General features: G+C 42.4%; 8 non-coding genes across 8 annotated transcripts; all 8 read right to left on the bottom strand.

The window, feature by feature from the left end:
* Nucleotides 1–618: 618 nt before the first annotated feature.
* Nucleotides 619–691, bottom strand: trnar-acg (transfer RNA arginine (anticodon ACG)). Its single transcript has one exon. It is a non-coding gene; the product is annotated as a tRNA-Arg (tRNA).
* A 1,516-nt stretch (nt 692–2,207) lies between these two features.
* trnar-acg (transfer RNA arginine (anticodon ACG)) lies at nt 2,208–2,280 on the bottom strand. The gene has a single exon. It is a non-coding gene; the product is annotated as a tRNA-Arg (tRNA).
* Nucleotides 2,281–3,796: 1,516 nt separating this feature from the next.
* On the bottom strand, nt 3,797–3,869 carry trnar-ucg (transfer RNA arginine (anticodon UCG)). Its single transcript has one exon. It is a non-coding gene; the product is annotated as a tRNA-Arg (tRNA).
* Nucleotides 3,870–5,305: 1,436 nt separating this feature from the next.
* trnar-acg (transfer RNA arginine (anticodon ACG)) lies at nt 5,306–5,378 on the bottom strand. Its single transcript has one exon. It is a non-coding gene; the product is annotated as a tRNA-Arg (tRNA).
* A 1,515-nt stretch (nt 5,379–6,893) lies between these two features.
* On the bottom strand, nt 6,894–6,966 carry trnar-acg (transfer RNA arginine (anticodon ACG)). The gene has a single exon. It is a non-coding gene; the product is annotated as a tRNA-Arg (tRNA).
* Nucleotides 6,967–8,482: 1,516 nt separating this feature from the next.
* trnar-acg (transfer RNA arginine (anticodon ACG)) lies at nt 8,483–8,555 on the bottom strand. Its single transcript has one exon. It is a non-coding gene; the product is annotated as a tRNA-Arg (tRNA).
* Nucleotides 8,556–10,071: 1,516 nt separating this feature from the next.
* On the bottom strand, nt 10,072–10,144 carry trnar-ucg (transfer RNA arginine (anticodon UCG)). The gene has a single exon. It is a non-coding gene; the product is annotated as a tRNA-Arg (tRNA).
* A 1,436-nt stretch (nt 10,145–11,580) lies between these two features.
* Nucleotides 11,581–11,653, bottom strand: trnar-acg (transfer RNA arginine (anticodon ACG)). Its single transcript has one exon. It is a non-coding gene; the product is annotated as a tRNA-Arg (tRNA).
* Nucleotides 11,654–12,616: the final 963 nt, after the last annotated feature.

Raw genomic sequence — 12,616 nt, 5'->3', positions numbered from 1 at the left:
GTGACTTACAGATGTTAACGAGATATTACCACATTTTGTTTTCCTTACACTTAACCCATTGGCATGGGTGGGCATTAACTGGTGCAATCTAGCTAAAGTCCCTTGCTCAAGAGTAGTAAGTGTACCAGAGATTGCACACACCGTGCTGTGCTACAGGGTACAGAGCCCAAACCACTACTCCACACTGTATTCAAAAGTGATTGTCTATTCAAATGAATGTAGTGTTGTGGAAGTGTCTTATTGTAACAGAGTCTTATTATGAAAGAATTGAGATTAAACGGATTAAGCAACATGTCAGGTTATTGGGTGTCAATGACACATTAACAGTGTCGACAAGGTGTGATACAAGTGCGCATTTCTGTTGACTACGGTTCAGGTGAGAGGCAGCAGTCGGGTACAGGTTGAATTGAATGAGCAGATGGAGCCATGAACACATTGAATGTATGTTGCACCTCGGTCACACTGGTGCAATGGTTTGATAATCATCATGGAATGAGATTGGAGTGTGGTAGCGGTGACTTTGATGGTCCTCCCATGCCTGGTCCGGCACACTATGATGTAGTGCTGCTGGTCGCCAGATATGAGAAGAAAACAGCGAGAGTTGGATGTAGATGCTTTCGAGCCAGGTAGGAGTCGAACCTACAGTCTTCTGATTCGTAGTCAGACGCGTTATCCATTGCGCCACTGGCCCAACGTTTGGACGCACTCAATCAATCCGATGGAAACAGCTTCTTCTGTCCTGGAACAGGGTATCAGTGAACCCAAAGGGATGCAAAGTTCAGAGCGAACCTGCAGCCGGCGCTGCACAGGGCGGTGCTGCCACAGGAAGCAGCGGGGAATTAGCTCAGATGGTAGAGCGCTCGCTTAGCATGCGAGAGGTGGCGGGACCGATGCCCGCATTCTCCAGAGCTCCTTCATCTGCTACCAGACCCGTCTTCAGCCCGCAGGACAGCCCTGCTGAGATCCTCACAAGCATACGAGGGGTCGTCATTTTTCACTTCTTGATCACAACCACCATACCATTCGTAAATATATCCACCCCAATGTATTCACAACAAGAACAATACAGTGTATTCTGTTTTGAACAAACAGATGTATTTAGACTTCATCTAATATTCTGTATCAGTTCATATTACTTCGCTCTATGCTATAAAATATTACATTTTTACATAGATCTAAGAAAAAACGTATGTCCGTATGTAATACCAATTTTATGTTCACATTTCCCTCTGTGCCTTTACAGTTCTTCGTTGACATTTTTTCTTCTTTTCTATTTATATTTCCTCCTCTGCATTTCGTCTACTCTGTAAATAGAGATATAAAGAGAAAAACACCACCTCACCTTTTCAACTCACGTTCTCTTTCATATTTTGCCTTTGCTTGTTGTAGTGATGAGAAGGGCCAGAATGCATTGTACATTCATTTGTGCGACATGTATGGAGGATAATCCAAGGCAGAATTAAAAATAAATGCAGAGAGAAGATAATAATAAATACATGAATTATACATGTTGAACACAGAAATAAATCAATGGAGATTCATATCAACGTATTTTTTAATTCGATTTCTTAGCAGACACCATAGCCAGGGTGACTTACAGATGTTAACGAGATATTACCACATTTTGTTTTCCTTACACTTAACCCATTGGCATGGGTGGGCATTAACTGGTGCAATCTAGCTAAAGTCCCTTGCTCAAGAGTAGTAAGTGTACCAGAGATTGCACACACCGTGCTGTGCTACAGGGTACAGAGCCCAAACCACTACTCCACACTGTATTCAAAAGTGATTGTCTATTCAAATGAATGTAGTGTTGTGGAAGTGTCTTATTGTAACAGAGTCTTATTATGAAAGAATTGAGATTAAACGGATTAAGCAACATGTCAGGATATTGGGTGTCAATGACACATTAACAGTGTCGACAAGGTGTGATACAAGTGCGCATTTCTGTTGACTACGTTTCAGGTGAGAGGCAGCAGTCGGGTACAGGTTGAATTGAATGAGCAGACGGAGCCATGAAGACATTGAATGTATGTTGCACCTCAGTCACACTGGTGCAATGGTTTGATAATCATCATGGAATGAGATTGGAGTGTGGTAGCGGTGACTTTGATGGTCCTCCCATGCCTGGTCAGGCACACTATGATGTAGTGCTGCTGGTCGCCAGATATGAGAAGAAAACAGTGAGAGTTGGTTGTAGATGCTGTCGAGCCAGGTAGGAGTCGAACCTACAGTCTTCTGATTCGTAGTCAGACGCGTTATCCATTGCGCCACTGGCCCCACGTTTGGACGCACTCAAGCAATCCGATGGAAACAGCTTCTTCTGTCCTGGAACAGGGTATCAGTGAACCCAAAGGGATGCAAAGTTCAGAGCGAACCTGCAGCCGGCGCTGCACAGGGCGGTGCTGCCACAGGAAGCAGCGGGGAATTAGCTCAGATGGTAGAGCGCTCGCTTAGCATGCGAGAGGTGGCGGGACCGATGCCCGCATTCTCCAGAGCTCCTTCATCTGCTACCAGACCCGTCTTCAGCCCGCAGGACAGCCCTGCTGAGATCCTCACAAGCATACGAGGGGTCGTCATTTTTCACTTCTTGATCACAACCACCATACCATTCGTAAATATATCCACCCCAATGTATTCACAACAAGAACAATACAGTGTATTCTGTTTTGAACAAACAGATGTATTTAGACTTCATCTAATATTCTGTATCAGTTCATATTACTTCGCTCTATGCTATAAAATATTACATTTTTACATAGATCTAAGAAAAAACGTATGTCCGTATGTAATACCAATTTTATGTTCACATTTCCCTCTGTGCCTTTACAGTTCTTCGTTGACATTTTTTCTTCTTTTCTATTTATATTTCCTCCTCTGCATTTCGTCTACTCTGTAAATAGAGATATAAAGAGAAAAACACCACCTCACCTTTTCAACTCACTTTCTCTTTCATATTTTGGCTTTGCTTGTTGTAGTGATGAGAAGGGCCAGAATGCATTGTACATTCACTTGTGCGACATGTATGTAGGATAATCCAAGGCAGAATTAAAAATAAATGCAGAGAGAAGATAATAATAAATACATGAATTATACATGTTGAACACAGAAATAAATCAATGGAGATTCATATCAACGTATTTTTTAATTCGATTTCTTAGCAGACACCAAAGCCAGGGTGACTTACAGATGTTAACGAGATATTACCACATTTTGTTTTCCTTACACTTAACCCATTGGCATGGGTGGGCATTAACTGGTGCAATCTAGCTAAAGTCCCTTGCTCAAGAGTAGTAAGTGTACCAGAGATTGCACACACCGTGCTGTGCGACAGGGTACAGAGCCCAAACCACTACTCCACACTGTATTCAAAAGTGATTGTCTATTCAAATGAATGTAGTGTTGTGGAAGTGTCTTATTGTAACAGAGTCTTATTATGAAAGAATTGAGATTAAACGGATTAAGCAACATGTCAGGTTATTGGGTGTCAATGACACATTAACAGTGTCGACAAGGTGTGATACAAGTGCGCATTTCTGTTGACTACGGTTCAGGTGAGAGGCAGCAGTCGGGTACAGGTTGAATTGAATGAGCAGATGGAGCCATGAACACATTGAATGTATGTTGCACCTCAGTCACACTGGTGCAATGGTTTGATAATCATCATGGAATGAGATTGGAGTGTGGTAGCGGTGACTTTGATGGTCCTCCCATGCCTGGTCCGGCACACTATGATGTAGTGCTGCTGGTCGCCAGATATGAGAAGAAAACAGCGAGAGTTGGGTGTAGATGCTGTCGAGCCAGGTAGGAGTCGAACCTACAGTCTTCTGATTCGAAGTCAGACGCGTTATCCATTGCGCCACTGGCCCCACGTTTGGACGCACTCAAGCAATCCGATGGAAACAGCTTCTTCTGTCCTGGAACAGGGTATTAGCTCAGATGGTAGAGCGCTCGCTTAGCATGCGATAGGTGGCGGGACCGATGCCCGCATTCTCCAGAGCTCCTTCATCTGTTACCAGACCCGTCTTCAGCCTGCAGGACAGCCCTGCTGAGATCCTCACAAGCATACGAGGGGTCGTCGTTTTTCACTTCTTGATCACAACCACCATACCATTCGTAAATATATCCACCCCAATGTATTCACAACAAGAACAATACAGTGTATTCTGTTTTGAACAAACAGATGTATTTAGACTTCATCAAATATTCTGTATCAGTTCATATTACTTCGCTCTATGCTATAAAATATTACATTTTTACATAGATCTAAGAAAAAACGTATGTCCGTATGTAATACCAATTTTATGTTCACATTTCCCTCTGTGCATTTACAGTTCTTCGTTGACATTCTTTCTTCTTTTCTATTTATATTTCCTCCTCTGCATTTCGTCTACTCTGTAAATAGAGATATAAAGAGAAAAACACCACCTCACCTTTTCAACTCACGTTCTCTTTCATATTTTGGCTTTACTTGTTGTAGTGATAAAAAGGGCCAGAATGCATTGTACATTCATTTGTGCGACAGGCTATCATGTATGGAGGATAATCCAAGGCAGAATTAAAAATAAATGCAGAGAGAAGATAATAATATATACATTAATTATACATGTTGAGCATAGAAATAAATCAATGGAGATTCATATCAACGTATCTTTAACTCGATTTCTTAGCAGACACCAAAGCCAGGGTGACTTACAGATGTTAACGAGATATTACCACATTTTGTTTTCCTTACACTTAACCCATTGGCATGGGTGGGCATTAACTGGTGCAATCTAGCTAAAGTCCCTTGCTCAAGAGTAGTAAGTGTACCAGAGATTGCACACACCGTGCTGTGCTACAGGGTACAGAGCCCAAACCACTACTCCACACTGTATTCAAAAGTGATTGTCTATTCAAATGAATGTAGTGTTGTGGAAGTGTCTTATTGTAACAGAGTCTTATTATGAAAGAATTGAGATTAAACGGATTAAGCAACATGTCAGGTTATTGGGTGTCAATGACACATTAACAGTGTCGACAAGGTGTGATACAAGTGCGCATTTCTGTTGACTACGGTTCAGGTGAGAGGCAGCAGTCGGGTACAGGTTGAATTGAATGAGCAGATGGAGCCATGAACACATTGAATGTATGTTGCACCTCAGTCACACTGGTGCAATGGTTTGATAATCATCATGGAATGAGATTGGAGTGTGGTAGCGGTGACTTTGATGGTCCTCCCATGCCTGGTCCGGCACACTATGATGTAGTGCTGCTGGTCGCCAGATATGAGAAGAAAACAGCGAGAGTTGGATGTAGATGCTTTCGAGCCAGGTAGGAGTCGAACCTACAGTCTTCTGATTCGTAGTCAGACGCGTTATCCATTGCGCCACTGGCCCAACGTTTGGACGCACTCAATCAATCCGATGGAAACAGCTTCTTCTGTCCTGGAACAGGGTATCAGTGAACCCAAAGGGATGCAAAGTTCAGAGCGAACCTGCAGCCGGCGCTGCACAGGGCGGTGCTGCCACAGGAAGCAGCGGGGAATTAGCTCAGATGGTAGAGCGCTCGCTTAGCATGCGAGAGGTGGCGGGACCGATGCCCGCATTCTCCAGAGCTCCTTCATCTGCTACCAGACCCGTCTTCAGCCCGCAGGACAGCCCTGCTGAGATCCTCACAAGCATACGAGGGGTCGTCATTTTTCACTTCTTGATCACAACCACCATACCATTCGTAAATATATCCACCCCAATGTATTCACAACAAGAACAATACAGTGTATTCTGTTTTGAACAAACAGATGTATTTAGACTTCATCTAATATTCTGTATCAGTTCATATTACTTCGCTCTATGCTATAAAATATTACATTTTTACATAGATCTAAGAAAAAACGTATGTCCGTATGTAATACCAATTTTATGTTCACATTTCCCTCTGTGCCTTTACAGTTCTTCGTTGACATTTTTTCTTCTTTTCTATTTATATTTCCTCCTCTGCATTTCGTCTACTCTGTAAATAGAGATATAAAGAGAAAAACACCACCTCACCTTTTCAACTCACGTTCTCTTTCATATTTTGCCTTTGCTTGTTGTAGTGATGAGAAGGGCCAGAATGCATTGTACATTCATTTGTGCGACATGTATGGAGGATAATCCAAGGCAGAATTAAAAATAAATGCAGAGAGAAGATAATAATATATACATTAATTATACATGTTGAGCATAGAAATAAATCAATGGAGATTCATATCAACGTATCTTTAACTCGATTTCTTAGCAGACACCAAAGCCAGGGTGACTTACAGATGTTAACGAGATATTACCACATTTTGTTTTCCTTACACTTAACCCATTGGCATGGGTGGGCATTAACTGGTGCAATCTAGCTAAAGTCCCTTGCTCAAGAGTAGTAAGTGTACCAGAGATTGCACACACCGTGCTGTGCTACAGGGTACAGAGCCCAAACCACTACTCCACACTGTATTCAAAAGTGATTGTCTATTCAAATGAATGTAGTGTTGTGGAAGTGTCTTATTGTAACAGAGTCTTATTATGAAAGAATTGAGATTAAACGGATTAAGCAACATGTCAGGTTATTGGGTGTCAATGACACATTAACAGTGTCGACAAGGTGTGATACAAGTGCGCATTTCTGTTGACTACGGTTCAGGTGAGAGGCAGCAGTCGGGTACAGGTTGAATTGAATGAGCAGATGGAGCCATGAACACATTGAATGTATGTTGCACCTCGGTCACACTGGTGCAATGGTTTGATAATCATCATGGAATGAGATTGGAGTGTGGTAGCGGTGACTTTGATGGTCCTCCCATGCCTGGTCCGGCACACTATGATGTAGTGCTGCTGGTCGCCAGATATGAGAAGAAAACAGCGAGAGTTGGATGTAGATGCTTTCGAGCCAGGTAGGAGTCGAACCTACAGTCTTCTGATTCGTAGTCAGACGCGTTATCCATTGCGCCACTGGCCCAACGTTTGGACGCACTCAATCAATCCGATGGAAACAGCTTCTTCTGTCCTGGAACAGGGTATCAGTGAACCCAAAGGGATGCAAAGTTCAGAGCGAACCTGCAGCCGGCGCTGCACAGGGCGGTGCTGCCACAGGAAGCAGCGGGGAATTAGCTCAGATGGTAGAGCGCTCGCTTAGCATGCGAGAGGTGGCGGGACCGATGCCCGCATTCTCCAGAGCTCCTTCATCTGCTACCAGACCCGTCTTCAGCCCGCAGGACAGCCCTGCTGAGATCCTCACAAGCATACGAGGGGTCGTCATTTTTCACTTCTTGATCACAACCACCATACCATTCGTAAATATATCCACCCCAATGTATTCACAACAAGAACAATACAGTGTATTCTGTTTTGAACAAACAGATGTATTTAGACTTCATCTAATATTCTGTATCAGTTCATATTACTTCGCTCTATGCTATAAAATATTACATTTTTACATAGATCTAAGAAAAAACGTATGTCCGTATGTAATACCAATTTTATGTTCACATTTCCCTCTGTGCCTTTACAGTTCTTCGTTGACATTTTTTCTTCTTTTCTATTTATATTTCCTCCTCTGCATTTCGTCTACTCTGTAAATAGAGATATAAAGAGAAAAACACCACCTCACCTTTTCAACTCACGTTCTCTTTCATATTTTGCCTTTGCTTGTTGTAGTGATGAGAAGGGCCAGAATGCATTGTACATTCATTTGTGCGACATGTATGGAGGATAATCCAAGGCAGAATTAAAAATAAATGCAGAGAGAAGATAATAATAAATACATGAATTATACATGTTGAACACAGAAATAAATCAATGGAGATTCATATCAACGTATTTTTTAATTCGATTTCTTAGCAGACACCATAGCCAGGGTGACTTACAGATGTTAACGAGATATTACCACATTTTGTTTTCCTTACACTTAACCCATTGGCATGGGTGGGCATTAACTGGTGCAATCTAGCTAAAGTCCCTTGCTCAAGAGTAGTAAGTGTACCAGAGATTGCACACACCGTGCTGTGCTACAGGGTACAGAGCCCAAACCACTACTCCACACTGTATTCAAAAGTGATTGTCTATTCAAATGAATGTAGTGTTGTGGAAGTGTCTTATTGTAACAGAGTCTTATTATGAAAGAATTGAGATTAAACGGATTAAGCAACATGTCAGGATATTGGGTGTCAATGACACATTAACAGTGTCGACAAGGTGTGATACAAGTGCGCATTTCTGTTGACTACGTTTCAGGTGAGAGGCAGCAGTCGGGTACAGGTTGAATTGAATGAGCAGACGGAGCCATGAAGACATTGAATGTATGTTGCACCTCAGTCACACTGGTGCAATGGTTTGATAATCATCATGGAATGAGATTGGAGTGTGGTAGCGGTGACTTTGATGGTCCTCCCATGCCTGGTCAGGCACACTATGATGTAGTGCTGCTGGTCGCCAGATATGAGAAGAAAACAGTGAGAGTTGGTTGTAGATGCTGTCGAGCCAGGTAGGAGTCGAACCTACAGTCTTCTGATTCGTAGTCAGACGCGTTATCCATTGCGCCACTGGCCCCACGTTTGGACGCACTCAAGCAATCCGATGGAAACAGCTTCTTCTGTCCTGGAACAGGGTATCAGTGAACCCAAAGGGATGCAAAGTTCAGAGCGAACCTGCAGCCGGCGCTGCACAGGGCGGTGCTGCCACAGGAAGCAGCGGGGAATTAGCTCAGATGGTAGAGCGCTCGCTTAGCATGCGAGAGGTGGCGGGACCGATGCCCGCATTCTCCAGAGCTCCTTCATCTGCTACCAGACCCGTCTTCAGCCCGCAGGACAGCCCTGCTGAGATCCTCACAAGCATACGAGGGGTCGTCATTTTTCACTTCTTGATCACAACCACCATACCATTCGTAAATATATCCACCCCAATGTATTCACAACAAGAACAATACAGTGTATTCTGTTTTGAACAAACAGATGTATTTAGACTTCATCTAATATTCTGTATCAGTTCATATTACTTCGCTCTATGCTATAAAATATTACATTTTTACATAGATCTAAGAAAAAACGTATGTCCGTATGTAATACCAATTTTATGTTCACATTTCCCTCTGTGCCTTTACAGTTCTTCGTTGACATTTTTTCTTCTTTTCTATTTATATTTCCTCCTCTGCATTTCGTCTACTCTGTAAATAGAGATATAAAGAGAAAAACACCACCTCACCTTTTCAACTCACTTTCTCTTTCATATTTTGGCTTTGCTTGTTGTAGTGATGAGAAGGGCCAGAATGCATTGTACATTCACTTGTGCGACATGTATGTAGGATAATCCAAGGCAGAATTAAAAATAAATGCAGAGAGAAGATAATAATAAATACATGAATTATACATGTTGAACACAGAAATAAATCAATGGAGATTCATATCAACGTATTTTTTAATTCGATTTCTTAGCAGACACCAAAGCCAGGGTGACTTACAGATGTTAACGAGATATTACCACATTTTGTTTTCCTTACACTTAACCCATTGGCATGGGTGGGCATTAACTGGTGCAATCTAGCTAAAGTCCCTTGCTCAAGAGTAGTAAGTGTACCAGAGATTGCACACACCGTGCTGTGCGACAGGGTACAGAGCCCAAACCACTACTCCACACTGTATTCAAAAGTGATTGTCTATTCAAATGAATGTAGTGTTGTGGAAGTGTCTTATTGTAACAGAGTCTTATTATGAAAGAATTGAGATTAAACGGATTAAGCAACATGTCAGGTTATTGGGTGTCAATGACACATTAACAGTGTCGACAAGGTGTGATACAAGTGCGCATTTCTGTTGACTACGGTTCAGGTGAGAGGCAGCAGTCGGGTACAGGTTGAATTGAATGAGCAGATGGAGCCATGAACACATTGAATGTATGTTGCACCTCAGTCACACTGGTGCAATGGTTTGATAATCATCATGGAATGAGATTGGAGTGTGGTAGCGGTGACTTTGATGGTCCTCCCATGCCTGGTCCGGCACACTATGATGTAGTGCTGCTGGTCGCCAGATATGAGAAGAAAACAGCGAGAGTTGGGTGTAGATGCTGTCGAGCCAGGTAGGAGTCGAACCTACAGTCTTCTGATTCGAAGTCAGACGCGTTATCCATTGCGCCACTGGCCCCACGTTTGGACGCACTCAAGCAATCCGATGGAAACAGCTTCTTCTGTCCTGGAACAGGGTATTAGCTCAGATGGTAGAGCGCTCGCTTAGCATGCGATAGGTGGCGGGACCGATGCCCGCATTCTCCAGAGCTCCTTCATCTGTTACCAGACCCGTCTTCAGCCTGCAGGACAGCCCTGCTGAGATCCTCACAAGCATACGAGGGGTCGTCGTTTTTCACTTCTTGATCACAACCACCATACCATTCGTAAATATATCCACCCCAATGTATTCACAACAAGAACAATACAGTGTATTCTGTTTTGAACAAACAGATGTATTTAGACTTCATCTAATATTCTGTATCAGTTCATATTACTTCGCTCTATGCTATAAAATATTACATTTTTACATAGATCTAAGAAAAAACGTATGTCCGTATGTAATACCAATTTTATGTTCACATTTCCCTCTGTGCATTTACAGTTCTTCGTTGACATTCTTTCTTCTTTTCTATTTATATTTCCTCCTCTGCATTTCGTCTACTCTGTAAATAGAGATATAAAGAGAAAAACACCACCTCACCTTTTCAACTCACGTTCTCTTTCATATTTTGGCTTTACTTGTTGTAGTGATAAAAAGGGCCAGAATGCATTGTACATTCATTTGTGCGACAGGCTATCATGTATGGAGGATAATCCAAGGCAGAATTAAAAATAAATGCAGAGAGAAGATAATAATATATACATTAATTATACATGTTGAGCATAGAAATAAATCAATGGAGATTCATATCAACGTATCTTTAACTCGATTTCTTAGCAGACACCAAAGCCAGGGTGACTTACAGATGTTAACGAGATATTACCACATTTTGTTTTCCTTACACTTAACCCATTGGCATGGGTGGGCATTAACTGGTGCAATCTAGCTAAAGTCCCTTGCTCAAGAGTAGTAAGTGTACCAGAGATTGCACACACCGTGCTGTGCTACAGGGTACAGAGCCCAAACCACTACTCCACACTGTATTCAAAAGTGATTGTCTATTCAAATGAATGTAGTGTTGTGGAAGTGTCTTATTGTAACAGAGTCTTATTATGAAAGAATTGAGATTAAACGGATTAAGCAACATGTCAGGTTATTGGGTGTCAATGACACATTAACAGTGTCGACAAGGTGTGATACAAGTGCGCATTTCTGTTGACTACGGTTCAGGTGAGAGGCAGCAGTCGGGTACAGGTTGAATTGAATGAGCAGATGGAGCCATGAACACATTGAATGTATGTTGCACCTCAGTCACACTGGTGCAATGGTTTGATAATCATCATGGAATGAGATTGGAGTGTGGTAGCGGTGACTTTGATGGTCCTCCCATGCCTGGTCCGGCACACTATGATGTAGTGCTGCTGGTCGCCAGATATGAGAAGAAAACAGCGAGAGTTGGATGTAGATGCTTTCGAGCCAGGTAGGAGTCGAACCTACAGTCTTCTGATTCGTAGTCAGACGCGTTATCCATTGCGCCACTGGCCCAACGTTTGGACGCACTCAATCAATCCGATGGAAACAGCTTCTTCTGTCCTGGAACAGGGTATCAGTGAACCCAAAGGGATGCAAAGTTCAGAGCGAACCTGCAGCCGGCGCTGCACAGGGCGGTGCTGCCACAGGAAGCAGCGGGGAATTAGCTCAGATGGTAGAGCGCTCGCTTAGCATGCGAGAGGTGGCGGGACCGATGCCCGCATTCTCCAGAGCTCCTTCATCTGCTACCAGACCCGTCTTCAGCCCGCAGGACAGCCCTGCTGAGATCCTCACAAGCATACGAGGGGTCGTCATTTTTCACTTCTTGATCACAACCACCATACCATTCGTAAATATATCCACCCCAATGTATTCACAACAAGAACAATACAGTGTATTCTGTTTTGAACAAACAGATGTATTTAGACTTCATCTAATATTCTGTATCAGTTCATATTACTTCGCTCTATGCTATAAAATATTACATTTTTACATAGATCTAAGAAAAAACGTATGTCCGTATGTAATACCAATTTTATGTTCACATTTCCCTCTGTGCCTTTACAGTTCTTCGTTGACATTTTTTCTTCTTTTCTATTTATATTTCCTCCTCTGCATTTCGTCTACTCTGTAAATAGAGATATAAAGAGAAAAACACCACCTCACCTTTTCAACTCACGTTCTCTTTCATATTTTGCCTTTGCTTGTTGTAGTGATGAGAAGGGCCAGAATGCATTGTACATTCATTTGTGCGACATGTATGGAGGATAATCCAAGGCAGAATTAAAAATAAATGCAGAGAGAAGATAATAATAAATACATGAATTATACATGTTGAACACAGAAATAAATCAATGGAGATTCATATCAACGTATTTTTTAATTCGATTTCTTAGCAGACACCATAGCCAGGGTGACTTACAGATGTTAACGAGATATTACCACATTTTGTTTTCCTTACACTTAACCCATTGGCAT

The sequence above is a fragment of the Amia ocellicauda genome, chromosome 14, assembly GCF_036373705.1.
Source record: "Amia ocellicauda isolate fAmiCal2 chromosome 14, fAmiCal2.hap1, whole genome shotgun sequence".
NCBI classification, from domain to species: Eukaryota; Metazoa; Chordata; class Actinopteri; order Amiiformes; family Amiidae; genus Amia; species Amia ocellicauda.
The sequence above is the reverse complement of the archived record's forward strand: the minus strand, read 5'-3'. Positions and strand labels throughout refer to the sequence as shown.